The 15,802-nt window shown below is 42.7% G+C and overlaps 1 pseudogene; it reads left to right on the forward strand.

The window, feature by feature from the left end:
- Positions 1–10,517: 10,517 nt before the first annotated feature.
- Positions 10,518–11,278, forward strand: LOC144255689 (ribosome biogenesis protein NSA2 homolog pseudogene; annotated as a pseudogene).
- The last annotated feature ends 4,524 nt before the right edge of the window (positions 11,279–15,802 follow it).

The raw sequence follows: 15,802 nt of genomic DNA on the forward strand, positions 1-15,802 counted from the left end.
CTTCCATGCAATAAAGTCTAAGAGACACGAGCTGCTGTGAGCACCCAGGACATAAATGAGGTGGTTTTTGAAAATATATGATTTTGCTAAACATTTTGGAGAGACAGGCAAAAAACAAAAGTAGAGGAAGTAGAAAAAGAAGGCCCAAATCCCAAAATAAATAAATAAAGAACTATCATTGAACTTAGAAGACAGTAATACATTTTCAGAAAAGCCTAAGGATCTTAAGGACAAGAAAGGTTTAGAATATACATATTGCTTAAAAGCATTGATTAATGTGGATCTAACCTTTAAAAATATATGTTGACCTTCGACTCAGACATTTTATTCATGGGAATCTAGCCTTGGGTAGTAACTGAACACATACACACAGATAAATAATGAACTAGCTGCTCTATGTATAGTAGTAAACCTAAATGTGCAGCAAGCCGATATCAAATAGTTATTGCACATATTGCCATGGAAATGATGGTTTGGACCATAGTTCTGTGGTCAAGAGTGAGACTGCCAAGGTTCAAAACCCAGCCCTGCCACTTACTAGCTGTGTGACGACAGGCAAGTTATCTAATCTTTCTTGTCTCAGTTTTTTAATCTAAAAAATGAGAGTAATAATACCATCCAACATACAGCATTGTGAGGACTGGATGGGTTGATAGGCATAAAATGCTTAGTCTGTAAAGAGAAAGTAACAAATACACTTCATAATAGTCATGTGCAGGAGAAAGTTAAAAGAGAAGACACTTACAGGGAGGGAGGGAGGGAGGAAGAGAGAGAGAGAGAGAATTCATTGCATACAAAGAGTACAATGAAAAAGTAACTGAAGGATGTACATAAGATAAATTGTGAGATAAAAATAAAATGCTCAGTCTGGTGCCTGAAATCCAATAAAATCAATGCTTTCTATTATTATAGTCTCTCTTTAACCACAGGAAAATATTTATGCCACATTGTCAAGAGCTAAACGAATCAGGTTACAAATCAGCTTACTAAACATGATCCCATTTTTAAGAAAATGGAAATATTTACAAACATAGAAATTACTCAGAAGGCTATAAGCTCAATTATTAAAAGTTGTTATATCCCAAAGTGAAAATATGGCTGAATTTTATTTTTCTTCTATTGCTTTCTGCCTCTTATAATTTTCTGAACATACTGCTCATATAAAAATAAAAAAAGAATAAGAAATAAATTTGCAAAAGTGCTAGGTGTTAGCTTTTTTAAAAAACTCATCCTCTAAATAAATCACACCTTGAAAATAAAGTAGGTGTAAAGAGACCTCAAAAATCTTATACTAACATACACAGCATGTGTGTATTAGTGTAAGAAGTCTGAAGGATGAAGACTAAAGGAAAGAGACAAATGCTTCTATACAAAAGTCCATGCTCAACACCCTTGGCTCTCTACAAATTACTGAGAAATAAGCACTAAGGAGCAATCCTAAGGAGAATGGGAAACTTGGGAGAAAAAAATAGAGAAAGATGCTTAGAAAATGATCCAAAGTTTACAAAAACAGGTAATAGACTACTCAGATGAAATAATCTCTAAAGAATATGAATATGTTAAATAAAAATAAAGCAGGTTAAAGGGACCCAAGGTGTAAGTTAAAAGTTGAAACCCACCTTGAGAAAAATTTCTGTGCTAAACTAACTAATCCTTGGAAAGCTGGTGTTGCTGTTCTGGTCTTGGGGGGACCACAAGGCATTTGGGGATTCATCCATAGAAAGCTCTGTGTGTGTGAGGCAGCCTGAGGGGACAAGGGGGCAATGAAGAGCATAAGCCATGAAAAAGCATCTTACATGATCAAGAGCATGGCTAAAAGAGATAACACCACTCTGGTTTTAACTAAGTAAGTAACTAAGTAAGTGTGAGTAATACACACTTATCATTGAATACAGGAAAAGTTCAATAATTTAAAAAATATGTTGGAGGAAGTTTCCTGCCTCTGAAAGAAATACCATTAAGAGAGTTAAGTGAATTCTTGCAGATTCTGCTCTGTGATGTAGCTAGAATAAAAATTTACAAAAATGGTCTCATACCCATATATGGTTCTGCAATTTGCTTTGTGAATTTGATGGTTCAACATATATATCAACATCAGGAAGTGGGGAGAGGGGCTACCAGGGATTGAACTCAGGGACACTCAGCCACTGAGCCACATCCCCATCCCTATTTTGTATTTTATTTAGAGACAGGTCTCACTAAATTGCTTAGCACCTCACTTTTTCTGAAGCTGGCTTTTGAACTCGTGATCCTCCTGCCTCAGCCTCCTGAGCCACAGGGATACACGTATGTGCTGCCACTGCATCCAGTTTAATTTAATGATATTTGTTAGGCATCTGTCTATGTCAGCACACACAGAGCTATGTTTGTATTTGCTCATTTGTTTAACTGCAGCTTGGTTTTCCATGAGTATGAGTTTACCAAAACTTAATCTATTTATTTATGTAATAACTTCCAGCTGATAGACATTTAGACTCTTCAACTTTTTGCTACTATAAGCAATGCTACAATGTTGTTATGTGTAGTCTAGTTTCAAGGAAGTTGAATTCAAATAAGCGAAATGACTTTGTATTTAAAAGCTTTTGTTAAATGTTTAAAAAAATTGTGTCAGTGTGTGTAAGAATACCTGGGTCCCCACAGACTTGCCAACACTGCCTGCTATTGATGTACATCTTAACTTGTGAAGCCTCTAAGACTATGTGAGAAGGTTTAGAGATGAGATTAAGTGTGCATTTGCAGGGTCGCAAATAGAGGCCCTATACACACCTGGGAATGAACTTGTAGAAACATATGACCTGGAAGTGAGGGAAGAATACAGGAATCGCGTGTTTGGGGGCTGTAGCTGGAAGGCAATCCTCTTCCAGGCAATTTGAACTCCAGAAATATATTGATTTAATGGAATCCCCTGAGGAGTAAGTGTAAAGGATTTTGGGGACTGATTAATGAAGATAAATCAAAGAACTCATGTGCTTCACTTGGGTAGGTGACAACTGGAGTGGAAATATCTGTAAACATCAAGGACTGCCAGATACCTTCACCTGGCTCAGTGGAGGATGACTAGGGCAGTGGAAAAACATTTGCAGGGGCTTTAGGAAACCAGAGGAGCAGAGGAGGGTGCATGGCTACGGAGAAGGATCTTCCAACTTGGAGATGACATATTCCTTAGAATATTTCTGCTAAAGCTGCACATAATGTGTTGGGGGTGGGGGGATCCTTTGGGAAATAGAAGATGGAAGGACTAGGTCTATCTTTTGTCATCTACTTTCCCAGAAAAGCCAAGTCCCTGCCATCGCTTTTGATTTACTGATGCACACATTTGCAAATGGGTTTCAGTGGGCTTGTTCCAAGGAAGTTGGGTGAAAACAGGTTTTTCAATCAGGCATGGCACAGCCTCACAATGAGATGAGAGCTCAGAATTTGTTGGGTCATTAGCGTAATGGGCCCGGAATGGGTTAGGATCCAAATGAAAGCAAATAACAACAGCAGAAGTGGGGTGTCGTGTCTGTGCACACGCTGCAATATGTCTGCAGCACACATTGTCCCCAACCATCAGAAGCCTTCAAAGTATGCAGCCCATGGCTATGGTCTTACCAGGTCACTGCAGTCACTTGGTGCCTGACCCAAGTTGCAAGATTATCTAGAGATCATCCTCACCACTGCAGAACACTGAGATATGAGGCAGTTGGAGAGCTTCCTTGTTCTTGCTTATCCCCTGTATCAGTTTCCCACGTTCCCCTGGGAAATTAGACATCTGTGTATCATTCTCATTGGAAATGTTTCTTGGGTAAGGGATAAAGGCCTGAGGTGCACGTGACTCTGGATCCAGTATCAGAGATGTTTGTAATTGAGTCCATATTGCAGAGAATAATTAATGAGACAAATTTCAGATACTTGGTGGAATTTGTTAGCCCCTCAGGCTGAGTTCAAGGGACAAGGCTATGCAGATATTATCTGAAGATGATGAAGCCACCAAGAGCCTTGGGCTGGAGTTTGTGGTTACTAGAGGGCACTGGGGCCACACAGACCTTCTATCTTGGGTCAGTATTCTGTACACTGAGGCTTGGTGAGATGCTCCCATTCAAGAGGTATTTACTGAATAAACATGGATCCAGGCCTTAGGTGTTGCCATGATAAACAGGCAGGCGGTGTAGGTGTGGAGGGCTTAGGAAGCCCTGCTCGATCTGGCACCTGTCTATCTTTCCCTGGTCACCCCATTTGTCTGCCTCAACCACTTTGGCCTTCCTTTGATCCTTTGCATCAAGATAATTTCAGACTTAGAGGTCTTGTGAAGTCTCTTCCCTCCGGCTGACACATGGGTAGATTCTTTATCAACCAAATGTCAGCTTACATGTCCTGGCTCTTCAGATAGATCTCCCCAGAGACCAGTTTCCTCTTTCTCAGAGACTCTTCAATTTTTTGAAGAGCCCTGTCACTCTCTGTGATCATCCATTTCTTTGTTCATGTTACCTCCCCATACTGGACAGACCACACTGTGAAACCAAGCATCTCATTTTTCTTTCTCTTGAGCTTATTACCTTTGGTGAGTTTAGAACAAGGTGTCCTTCTTAGATGGATGGTTTTGCAATTGCACAATGCCTGTCTGTGAAGAAGAGGCTCCCTCTGGAGATACAACCCCAAGCCACAGCACATGGCCCTGTGAGGGAAGACCAGGGCTGAATATAGTCCTCACTTGTCCCCTTCAGCTGGGCACAAATGAAAAACCAGGAATGGCCCTGACTGCTGTATTCTATGGCATAGTAGGTGCACAATAAAGCATTGGATACATGATAGAAACTCAAAACATGCATTCTATTGAGGGATACCAAAAGGAGGGAGCTGCCACAGAAGGAGAGAATGGGTAAAAAGAGTGTGGATGGTGGGACTTTTTGGCCTTTGGCCTGGGGCAGCTGGGCTCTTCTCCATGTCTTGGCCAGTTACTTCTGACCTTGAGCAGCCTTGTCCAGGACTCCTTCCAAAGCAGTCCCACAAGAGCAGGATCTAACATCAAAACCTAAGGTTTCCAAAGATAAAGAGGAGAATGAGAGACTTCCGGTACCATAGAATTTTGAGCCCAGTCAAAAAAGTACCCTGTCACCCAGACACTGAATGCAGCAGCCAATGGTAAGGAGGGCCTCTGTTGATAAACTGGCTAAAGGCACATGATGCAGAAATCAAGATGAGCCTGAAGAATGTAACTCTGAGAGCTGAAGGAGTTCAGCCTGCTGGCTACAGCTGTTGGTGGAGGATTGTAGGGGTGGGTTAGACATTCCGGAGCAGCTAAGGATAAATTAGACAAGTACATTGGGGGTCAGATAATTAAAGGCTTAAAACTATGTTAAGAGCTTACCTTTGCTCCAGAGTCAAGGGAAAAGGTAAGCAAGGAGAATACAGAATCTAGTTTAAATGTGATAAAGTCACTCCTATTGCAGTGTGAAACTGGATTGGAGGAAGAGACGATGGAAGCGAGGCAAGGAAAGACAGTGAAACCAATTGACTGCTCAGTAACATAGGTGGGTGACACCATGATCTGAGCTCTGATAGTGTCAGTGGAGAGGGAGAAAATGGTATTTGAAAGATACCAAGAAGAGAGAATCCACATTAAGAAGCAGGTGGGGAATGATTTGGGGCATAGGCAGAGGAAGATGAGTGGTTTCTGGCTTCAGAGGGTGAAATGAGCAGAGAGGAGAAACAGGTTGGGCAGATGGCAATGGCTATAGCTTTCCATTGTTGAAAAGAGATGACACTGGGACAGCCAATTGGGCATATCTAAGAGGCCTGCAGTCCAGAAGAGACACCTGGGCTGGAGTTCTAGGAAGGGAAACCCACATACAGGTAGCAGCTGCAGATACCAAAATACAGGTTCTAACAGAGGGTGGATACTCAGAGTGGCACAGGAAGGACTTTGGCAGAATCCTGCAGGAGCATCAAAATTTGAGGCACATGGAGAACAGGGAAATGAGCAGAGACCATCAAGATAAGAGAGAAACCACGGGATGGGGAAACACGGGGGCAAAGTATGAGTCATAAGGGGGAAGTGGTCAACAACTCAGAATCCGTTCCAGGGAGATAAGCAGGACAGGACCTGTCACTGTGCAACCATGGGGTTTGGTGATCTTGCAGTATTAGTGTGGATAGAAACCATAGTCAAGTGAGATGAAGAGTGAATGGAAATAGAGAAGATGGAACTTGTGAGTGGGAGGTCTGGCAGTTACATGGAGACAAATGATGGCAATAAAGGGGAACAAAGGGGTGAGGGGGATGAAAGACAGAGGAGCTCCAATTTGGGTATCATCCTCACTGCCTTTGCACTAGACACTGGTGCAGATATGAATGTGAGATCAGAGTGGAACCACGAGGAATCAGGAGATGAATAAGACATCAACTCATTCGTTCATTCCACAAGCACGAGCTGGCTGCCTGCTGAGTGTCAGGCCCCTGGCCACACACATGCCATTATAACATAAGGTCAAACTGGCACGTGGCAGAGCACAAGTAGCCTGAAGTGCGGTTGCAATAGAAAGTAAAGAGATTATTTTACATAGTTACATCTTGATAATTATGCTTCCTGAGGAGGTTAGCTCCAAGAGAAGGGGACAATTTGGTTGTACCTCCAGCCATCTTCTCCTCTGCCATATAGAAGAGCCACTCTCGAGGCAGGTATGGTGGGGCACACTTGTCATCCCAGCAATTCAGGAGTCTGAGACAGGAGGATCCCAAGTTCAAAGCCAGCATCAGCAACTTAGCAAGGCCCCCAGCAACTTTGTGAGATTCTATTTCTAAATAAAAATATTAAAAAGGGCTGGGGATGTGGCTCAGTAGTTAAGCACCCCTGGGTAAAATTTCTGGTTAAAGAGAGAGAGAGAGAGAGAGAGAGAGAGAGAGAGAGAGAGAGAGAGAAGAACCAGCTTTTCCTCCTATTATAACAATATCCTCTGAATAGCTTGAGTTCACTGTGGGCATTGGTGTCTCTTCAGATATAGAATAGCTGTGGCAATCATAGACTAAATTCTCATGAAAGCAACCCACATACCATGTCCCCATCAATGTTGCTACTGACCAGCTAAAAAAAAATTTTGCCCATTATTATACTGAGAGTCAGATAATCCTGGAATACAGAGATAGAAGAAAAGGTGAGGTCCTCCACCAAAAGCAGTAAAGAATTTTTAAGTGCCTGGAATGTTCCAGATCCTGGGGTCGTCCCTTTAGACATATTATATTGTATGGTTATCATTTTCCTGAAGCGTCTTTCTACTCATTCACCCATCTATCCACCCATCCAACCATCCACCTACCCATCACCCACTCACACACCCATCCACCCATCATCCTTCCAGCAAATACGTCTATGCTGGGCACAGCATTCCAAATTCAGAGTCGTGACTAAGGCAGAACAGTCCCCCTTTCAAGCTGCCTTAGTCCAGCAACAAAGTCAAACTAACATTAAGCAAGTAACTAGTTTAAAAAGTGTTATACAGAAAGTTCAAGATGCTAAGGAGGCACCTAAGAAGTCCCGAGGCTAACAAATGTTTTTCTCTCCTAGAGAGGAGGAAAATGAAACTCAAAGACATTAAGTTATCTTTCCCAAGGTCACATGCCCAGTGAATAAGTGAAATTCAAATCCAGATCTGTTTTGCTTCAGAGCCTAATGATTTTTCTCCTCAAAGCCTCAGCCCCATAGAGGAATCAGTGACACAGAAGCCAAAGTGAAAATTTCAGGTCTTTCTTATTTCTGGTTTGCTTCAATAATAAAACATGGTTTAAGCATTGTAAAAAATAGTACTAGAGAAATCAGAATAATGGTGACATTATTCAATTTTCTGCCATCTTTTAAAAAAGTAAACTCTGACAACTAAAATTCCCTTTTCCTCCCATTCTTGCTTCTTCCCTCCCCCTTTCTCTCCCTACTTTCCTGCCTCCTGTCCTTCCCTGCATCCCTCCCTGCTGATCTGAAAGGGCCCTCTATGTAGGACCAGTATTGCATGTGACTCTTCCCCAGAACTCATTATCAATACATACTACGCCCATGCCTAGGCCTGGATTGTCAACTTGCTACTGGTCTGGCAACGAATGAATGCTGGGATTTCGCACAGCCATTCCTTACAACTGGCACTGGACATGATGACTGGTGTGGTTGCTATAACTGCAGCAGTTCATATCAAGAATGGGCATGTGGGCAGCTGCTCACTTACGGTGGTCAACGCTCTCCAGCTCATTGCTCCTCTGACAGGCTGAAAGCAGCCAGTGGTGGTGGAGTTTGCCCCCCTGAGGGTCACAGGCTCTGTGTCCAAACATGAAGGAAAGAATTCTACTGAGGGCCCAGGCAAGATCAGATCACTGACTCTGGTCAACACACCAAGAGAAGTTTGAGAGGCAGCGATGGGTTTCTTGTCCCCGCTCTACTCTCAGTGTCCTGGGTGACTGTTGGCTCCTCCCTCAACCTCGAGCCAGACTGGCCTCAGTTTCCTCATCTTAATGTAGGGAGAATTAGTCCAGATGAGCACATGCTTTTTCTCAAAAATATTGCTGCTCAGGGAGGGAACTTGGGGACTCTCTCTGCCTGGCCTATTCTGTGTCACTGGAAAGGCGGAAATGATTTGTCTTGGCTTTGGCCAGCCCTTGGGGCTCTGTCCTGCTGGTAAAGGGTTGCTTTCTGGTGGTCTATCCCTGCAGCACCTGGGCACAGGTAAGCCTGCTTAATTCTGGGGCTCAGTGGTTAGCAAGCCGACAGGGCTAATAGTCTTCCCATCTGCCTTTCATAATAACAGTACCATCTTACTATATACCTGACTACTATGTTTGATTTCTGACTGCTCAGAATAGGTCTGCTATATGTCCAGACCCCTACACAGTCCACCTCTAGGTTTATACTCAAAGGACTTAAAATAAGCATACTACAGCGATGCAGCCACATCAGTGTTTGTTTACAGCAGTTCAATTCACAATACCTAAACTATGGAACCAACCTAGGTGCCCTTCAACAGATTAATGGATAAAGAAAATGAGGTACACACACATGGGAGCATTACTCAGTCTTAAAGAAGAATGACATTATGGCATTTTTAGGTAAATGGGTGGAGTTGAAGAATATCATGTTAAGTGAAGCAATTGTAAACAATTGTTTTAAAAGTTTCCTTCCGTTCTTCCATTTCAAATGATATAAAAGCATCAATAGTGAAAACCAAGTCCCCCATCTCTCTTGACACTCAGCCACCCACATCTCCACAGATGGGCACAGTCTCAGCCACCGGCCATTTCTTCTAAAGTGTCACTGTGTATTGCAAACTCTGGGCTAGCCCTCGCTGTTAAAATTAAGAATCTTGGAGAACTTTCCATGCAACCACCTCATTCTTTTCAGTGCCTTCATCATATTCCATGGTGGACTTTTAAAAGGCCACCATGAAATACTGTCTGTGGATATCTGGGTGGCTCTGAGTGTCAGGAGAGGTGGGAGACTTGGTGTGCACTATAGATGCTTTCATATCTTTTGAAATGGAAGGGAGGAAGCTTTTAAAAAGGTTGTTTACAATTCCTTTAAACTCTTGCAATTGAGAGTCTATCTGGGTTAGATTTCTGAGCTTCCTTTTCAAAAAAGTGATTCTGTTAAGTGACCTGTACAGAGAGACAAAATGATCAATGGTGAAGGTGATTTCAGGTCTAGTGTTTCTTTTCCAGAATATAGTTGAGGATTCAAAACAAAGTAATCGAGTAACCCAATAGTAGGAAAGACTTTACATAAAATAACATTTAAGTGGCTCCTTTCTGAAAGATCATTTCCGGCGGATACCATATAGATCTAGATATTTTAACTTTCATGGTCAGTCTTTTGTTACATTGTATCATTGGACGCAGTGTCTTATTTAATATTAGTAACAAACTTGTAGAACAGGTATTGTTGGTCCCACTGTACAGGTGACTAAATAAAGAGTGAGGTCTCATAGTTAATAGTAGTAGAGCTGAGTCATCAAATCTACCCGTGCCCAGCTTTGAAAAACCATCATTTTTCTGTTCTAAAATCTTGTCTCTCATACTGGTCCCTGCTATATCCTTGGACACTATCACACTGAATTCCAAAACACCACTGTGTGGGGGTTGTATTATCCCATTTCCCAGATATGGAACCTGAGGACCAAAGAGCACAATGTCTTCCCAAAGCTGGTCAACTCATTTTTAGACCATCAGAATAAATCATGGCCACGGGCTGGGGTTGTGGCTCATCAGTAGAGAGCTTGCCTGGCTCCTGCAAGGCCCTGGGTTCAATCCTCAGCACCACATAAAAATAAATAAAGACATTGTGTACAACTAAAAGAAATAAATATTTTTTAAAAAAAGAATAAATCATGGCCAGCTGGTTTAAAGAGAGGCTCAGAAAGGATGCACATGAGTGCTCCTCACCCTGCAGTTTTAAAGCTCTTTCCTCTTCTGCGCTGCAAGGAGCCAGCTCCTGGGTCTTTGGTACCTGGAAATCGAGAGCTGCTTCTGGCCCTGGAGGCTGTGCCCACAGCTCTGTGGCTGTCACCATGCCACAAAATGAATATATTGAATTACCCCATAAATATGGATATCATTTGGATTACCATGAGAAAAAGAGGAAGAAGGAAAGTGGAGAACATTTCAAAGAAGGCAAAAATAAAAATAAAAATAAGATTGGTCTGAAGGCCAAACTCTACCACACACAGCACCATGTGGAGAAAATACAAATGAAAAAGATGCATGAAAATTGAAATACCAAATCAAAGAATGGCTGAAAAGACTCCCCAGGGAGCAGTACCAGCGTATCTCCTGGACAGAGAGGGACAGACCCAAGCAAAAGTACTTTCCAACATGATTAAACAAAAAAGAAAAGAGAAGGGGGGAAGGAGGGGAAGCCCCCCTTCCCAAAGTTGGTGCCCAGGAAGAAACAGAAGTCTTAAAAGTGATTCAAACAGGAAAGAGAATAAAGAAGGCCTGGAAGAGGAGGGTTGCTCAAGTCTGCTCTGTTGGAGATGGCTTTACAAGAAAACACCTAAACATGACAGATTCATCAGACCAATGGGCTTACATCTCAACAAGGCCCATGTAACACATCCTGAACTGAAAGCCACCTTTTGCCTACCCAATACTTGGGGTGAAAAAGAATCCTTCATCCCTACAATATACAATTTTGGGTATAGTCATTGAGGTGAATGTGAGGGAGTTGGGCCTTGTAAGACAAGGAGGCAAAGTTATTTAGGGAAAATAGACCCAGGTTACCAATAATCCTGAAAAAAATATATGCATAAATGCAGTCTTACTGGTTTGACAGACTTTTACACTCCTTATAATTATTAAAGACTACAAATCCATCAGAAAAACCACCATAACTGTGATATTTATGAATACTACCAAACAGCCTTACATATTAAGTCATTAAGAGAACTATTTATTAAACTGTAAAAATAAATAAATAAATAGATAGATACATAGATAGATAAATAAATACAAAAGAAGAAGAAGTTATGACCAGTCCTTGGTCACCCAGTGGTCATCTTGGGAAGGCTGGCCTATCACATTTTATTGTGAGAATTACATTTACTTCTTAATGTTAAAGTTGTTATTGGGTCTCTCTACAAGTTTATTGTCTGTCTTCATTTATAAGCAGCCCAATCCTGACCTACCTGAGTAAGACATAACAATAGATGGGGCCCAGTCAGCTGGCTAGCGGACAAGTTGGCTCAGTGATGAGCAACCTCCTGAGACTCAGATTTTGCTTTGCTCCAAGGCTTCAGTGTTCTGGGGTTTCTTTATCACTTGCTTTAAAAATAGCTTCTTGCAAAAAAATATTTCTAAAGATCACAAACACATGCACAAGCAACACTTCAAACACCTCACTAACCACACTACAAAGCAAAGCAAAACAAGAAAACAGTTCCAGAAGCATGTCTGTGACACCAGGAGGGAGAAACAAGGACCCTGCGGTTGGAGCAGAGCTCCAGGAGGTCCTGCAAGATGCTAATGCAGAACTCACATTAGGCTCACATTAGCAAACACTGTCACCTCAAGGCCAAGTGCTTGAGCAATGTATGCAGGAAGGAAAGCCTGCCTGTCGTCCTGCAGCAGGGTAGGTGACAGCATCAGAGAGTCTATAATTAAAGGGCTAAGAAAAACAACAAGTGGTCTCAATGATTTCTGCAAGAGAAAGTATCTACATTGCATAACAGAGCAAGAATAGGCCCCTGCCCATTCCCTGCTGTTATCTTGGCATTGCATGTTTTCATAAGGCTTTAACTGCCATGCCATATACTGGTGGCAGAGTCACATCCTTTCCCTGTTTTCCCAGGAGGACATTTGTCTTCTTAATTTAAGCATGTGAAAGTTCCTGCTTCCACTACCAGAAGCTGAAACCAAATATTAAAACAAACCTTTCTCTAACAGCTCCTGTCTGAAGGTGTTTGTGCTGGTAACCTCTGTTTGTCTATGTTCGGCGCCACTGTCGTAAGGAGCCGTTGTGTATTTATACACCTATGCTTTTCTAAAAGATCACTTGCTCATTTCCTAATTTGTCCACTTAACAAACATTTACCCATCACTCTGTTCCTGATCCCAGATTAGGCCCTAGGGACACATAGATGGCAGGGTCTTTCCACTCCAGCAGTTCCTGCTTCCAGAGGAACAGAGGTGAAGGGGGTCATTGGGGTGGGTCTGTGTAAATGCAAAGGCAGGAGCCAGGCTCCTGGCACCAGTGAGTGGGACACTGATTTGAAAAACGTCAGAGAGGAGATAACGGTGGAGCTGGGCAGTGAAGGATGAGTAGTTTCTAGGCTGGATGCTCTGAGGAGGCAGGGAGGGTGGAGGGGAAAGGGCTGGGATGACATTTTCACTTCTGAGCATGGTGAGAAGGAAGGAGACTTTTTGGTCTACTTTAAGCATTAATTTTAATTTTTTTTTTTTTTGGTACTGGGGATTGAACCCATTGGCACTTAACCACCAAGTCATATCCCCAGATCTTTTTCATATTTTATTTAGAGACAAGGTTTCACTGAGTTGCTTAGGGCCTCACTAGGTTGCTGAGGCTGACTTTGAACTCCTAATCCTCTTGGCTCAGTCTCCCAAGCTGCTGGGGTTATAGGCATGCACCACACTAAGTATTTTTGAAGAAACTGCTTTCTTACAAAAGCAAAATAACCATGTCCACTAGAGTCTGCATCTTAACAAAGGCCACTGTTTCTGGTCTATAGTGCAAAGGCAAATAACTGCAGGAGGGTCAAACAACCTTGGGACAGAGGGGCTGCTTGCAATCTGTCACAAGCAGGGAGACAGCACAGGGGATTCTTTAGGAGGGAGCTGTTGTCTCACCTTCTCTTGAAGGCCCGTGGCAGGTTAACTCTGCAGCTCAAGGCAGAACTCCTACCATGATGACTCCCAGGCAGTGTCCTCTGGCACTTGGAGGAATGAAAGAGAGATGGAAATCCCACACTAGTGGAACCATTTGTGTGTCCCCCCAAACCTCAGCCCTCAGACCTCCCCTGTAGATTTCTTCTCTTTAGTGCCTCTCAAAGCCTAATGCTAAGTATACACGAGGTGTTCAATACATGTTTGTTTGATCAACCAACTGAGTGACTACGAAGTTGAGGTGAAGACTAAGTTTGGGGCTGGATATAGCTCAGCTGGTAGAATGCTTGCTTCACATGCATAAGACCCTGGGTTCAATCCCCAGCACCACACACACAAAACAAAAACAAAACAAAACCTAAAAACCTAAGTTGGATTCTCCTTAAGGGCATCCACACCAGCCATAATTGTGCATCAAATTGCCACAACTCTATTTGCCCAAAGCTTCCAGTCTCGACTTGCATGGTGAAATTATAACCATGAGATTGAATTTATTTATTATTTGGTGTTGTAGGTGTATTTTAAATACTTTCTTATAACAGGATGGTCAAATCCACAGATTGTTAAAAACCAGGTAATCCTGAAAATGTCACAGACTGCCAGGCTCCACAGCATAGTGTATTCTGTGCTACTGTCTGGCCCTTCTCACTAGCTAACACACATACCCCATCGCTGACATCTACGGCTGGCTGGCGTCTCCACTACAGAAGACATTGCCTGGGCAGTTGCTGGCTTGTGGGTGGGCTGGGGGTCTAGCAGGTCATCATCTGGAAAGGAGTTGAGGGATGCAGCAGAAATAAGCCAGGAAAATGCCAATGGTAGGAACATGTTCAATCCACACCTGTGCCATGTGTCACAGATTTAGGACAGCATTCTGACCCTAATTTTCAAGTCTGCTATTGTTACTATGTTCATCCAGTCTGCTTCCCATTTTCATTTCTTAAAATTAAACAGTTAGAATGGACTCACTTAAAGGACTCAACTCATCTGCAATTTTTTCCTTGGATCCTTTTTTTTCTCAAGACACCTCATTTTTTTTCCTGGTGTGCTCTTAGCATATGACTCCCTCATGCTGTGTCATCTTCTCAAAGAAAGATTCTGAGCAGGGCCCTGAGAAATCTTTCAAAAGCAACCTCAGTCTGAAGCTGGGGAGGCAGAAAAGATCAAGGCCTTGGGCACTGTCTTCTCAGCCCTGTTCTGATAGGAATCTAGCAGCACAGCCTCCTTTAGTTAGCTGCTGACCCCACTTCCCAGCCCACAGGCACCAACATCAGGGAGATAAGCCAGACTCTCACTCAGGAGGCTGGGTACTGGTCATGATTTCAACACCGTTTGTCTTCACTGGAACTCGTGCTGAGGCCTGGTCCTCAGCATGATTATTGGAAGATGGGAACTTGTGAAAGGTGTTTGCGCCGTGGTGGAGCCAATGAACAGATCAATGGCTTTTTCAAGTGAGTTCTGGCTCTTATCTAATGAGATTAGTTACCAGGTGTTATAGTGTGCAGCTGCCCCCTCTGTTTTACCTCTTCTGCACAAACAAGCTTGCCTTTCTGATTTATGCCATAAGTTGAAGCAGCATAAGCCCCCCCACCAGAAGCCAAGCAGATACCACACCATGCTCTTGGACTTTCCTACCTCTGGAACTATAAACCAAAATAAAACCAAACTTTATAACCCACCACGTCTCTGGCATTCTGTTAGAGCAACAGAAAACAGACAAAAAGAGTACTCTTCAGGACATTGCAGTTCATGTTGCTTTTCAATAATCATAAATACCCCATGCCCTTATCCTCACCCACATTGACTTCCTACGCAGAGAGGACATCTTTTGAGACAGCCTCTCTGAAGTTTGTATTAGCATCTGGCAGCTATATTTACTGAGTGCTGACTATGTCCCAGACCAAGCACTTTGCCATGATCTTCCCATTTCAGCTTTCCATGAATCCTTTGGGAGTAGGCACAATATAACGATCCCTACTTTAAAAACAAGCAACAGAGCTTCAGAGAGAAAATTAACCAAGATAGCCCAGCTGGTAAGGGGCCAAGCTCGGATGGAAGCTGAACCTTCTCACTCCACTGTGAATGTTCTTAACCACTACTCCACAAGGCTGACAGTTTATTTTCTTGTTCTTATGGATATAAATCATATCATTAGTCTTTTTCAAATCAAGTAAGTCAAACCTTTACCTAACTTCTGATTCCTTAGGGTGACCTTTCACTTCCCTTCTTTAACTACTCCCTGTACTTCTCCATCTCCCAGGCAATTCAACAGGAAAAAAAATCACTGTCTTTCAAGGGAAGACCTGTCTCTCTGACAGGGGTTTCTCTGTTTCATCCTGGGAATCTCCTTGGGGTCAAGTGTTGACTTCTACTAACTACACAGTGCAGACCCCTTGCCTCTGGCTTCCAGTGGGTTCAGACAATGGGAGGCATGGGAGGAAACAGGAAGGTAGGA

Source organism: Urocitellus parryii, chromosome 7, assembly GCF_045843805.1.
Source record: "Urocitellus parryii isolate mUroPar1 chromosome 7, mUroPar1.hap1, whole genome shotgun sequence".
NCBI lineage: Eukaryota > Metazoa > Chordata > Mammalia > Rodentia > Sciuridae > Urocitellus > Urocitellus parryii.